This window comes from Phyllostomus discolor, chromosome 1 (genome assembly GCF_004126475.2).
Source record: "Phyllostomus discolor isolate MPI-MPIP mPhyDis1 chromosome 1, mPhyDis1.pri.v3, whole genome shotgun sequence".
NCBI classification, from domain to species: Eukaryota; Metazoa; Chordata; class Mammalia; order Chiroptera; family Phyllostomidae; genus Phyllostomus; species Phyllostomus discolor.
In genome coordinates, this window is record NC_040903.2 from 151,986,505 (window position 1) to 151,988,615 (window position 2,111).

The window sequence follows — 2,111 nt, forward strand, 5'->3', positions numbered from 1 at the left end:
CACCCCATACTGGGGATATGGCCTGCAACCTAGGCATGTGACCTGACTTGGGATCAAACTGGCAATACTTTGGTTTGCAGGCCTGTGCTCAATCCACTGAGCTATACCAGCCAGGGCCTCCATTTTTAATTTTTTGAGGCATCTCCATATTGCTTTCCACAGTGGCTATACCAATCTGCATTCCCACCAACATTACAAAAGGGTTCTGCTTTCTCCACATCCTGGCCAGCACTTGTTATTTATCAATTTATTGATGCTAGCTATTTTTAATTGGGTTGTTTGCTTTTTTGTTGTTGAGTTTGTGAGTTCTTTGTAAATTTTTTATATTAACCCCTTATCAGATGCATCAGCGAATATGTTCTCCCATTCTGTGGGTTTTCTTTTTATTTTGTTGATGTTTTTCTTTGCTGTGTAAAAACTTTATAGTTTGCTGTAGCCCCATTTGTTTATTTTTTTCTTTTGTTTCCCTTGCCTGAAGAGATATAACCACTAACATATGGCTTCGAGTAATGTCCCAGATTTTGTTGTCTTTATTTTCTTCTACAGCTTCTATGGTTTGGGTTCTAACATTTAAGTCTTCAATCCATTTTGAATCTCTTCTTGTATGTGGTATAAGAAGGTTGTCTACTTTCATTTTTCTGCATGTATCTGTCCAATTCTCCCAACACTGTTTATGGACTAAATTATCTTTAGCCCATTGTATGTGCTTGCTTCCTCTGTCAAATATTAATTGATGTGGCCTTATAATTGATTGCTATGGCCTTATTGCATAGTTTGATATTAGGTAGCATTATTCCTCCAACTTTGTTCTTCTTTCTTAGAATCACTGTTGCTATGCAGGGCCTTTTGTGGTTCCATATAAATTTTTGAAATATTTGTTCTAGTTTTGTGAAATGTGTCATTGGAATCTTGATAGGAATTGCTTTGAATCTATAGATTGCTCTGGGTAGTATGGACATTTTAATGATGTTAATTCTTCCTATGCATGAATATAGTATGTGTTTCCACTTGTTTGTATCTTCTTCAATTTCTTTCTTCAGTGCCTTATAATTTTCCAAGTACAGTTCTTTTACATCCTTGGTTAGGTAAATTCCTAGGTATTTTACTCTTTTTGTAGCAATTGCAAATGGGATGATTTTCTAATTTCCCTTTCTGTTAGTTCATTACTGGCATGTAAAAATGCAACTGATTTCTGGATATTAATTTTTCATCCTGCTAATTGCTGAACTCATTTATCAATTCTAGTAGTTTCTTGGTGGAATCTTTGGGATTCTCTATATACAGTATCACATCATCTGTAAATAAAGATAGGTTTACTTCTTTTCCAATTTGAATGCTTTTAATTTCTTCTTCTGTCTGATTTCTGTGGCTAGGACTTCCAGTACTACATTAAATGAGAGAAGTGAAAGTGGACATGCCTGTCTTGTTCCCTTAAAGGGAAAGCTTGTAGTTTTTATCTGTTGAGTATGATGCTGGCAGTGGGTATGTCATATATAGCCTGTATTATGTTTACATATATTCCTTCTAATTTCACTTTACTGAGAGTTTTTATAATAAATGGGTGCTGGATTTTATCAAATCCTTCTTCTGCATCTATTGATATGATAATGTGTTTTTTATCCTTCATTTTGTTTATGTGATTGACCGCATTTATTGATTTGCAAATGTTGAACAAATCTTGCATTCCCAGAACAAATCCCATTTGATCATGGGGTATGGTCTTCTGGTGTATTGCTGTATTTGGTTTGCTAATATTTTGTTGAGAATTTTAACATCTATGTTCATTGGGGATATTGTCTTATAAATTTTTTTGTAGTTTCTTTATGTGGTTTTGGAATTAGGATAATGCTGGCCTCATAAAATGAGTTGGGAGCCTTCCCTTCTCTTGAATTTTATGAAATAGTTTGAGAAGAAGAGGAGTTAGTTCTTCTTGGAATGTTTGGTAAAATTCATCTGTGAAGCTATCTGGTCCAGGGCTTTTGTTTGTTGGTAATTTTTTTATTACTGCTTCAGTTTTATTAAGTATAATCTGTCTATTCAGATTCTGATTCTTCTGGTTTTATTTTTGGACGACTGTATGTTTCTAGAAACTTACCCATTTTGTCCAGGAT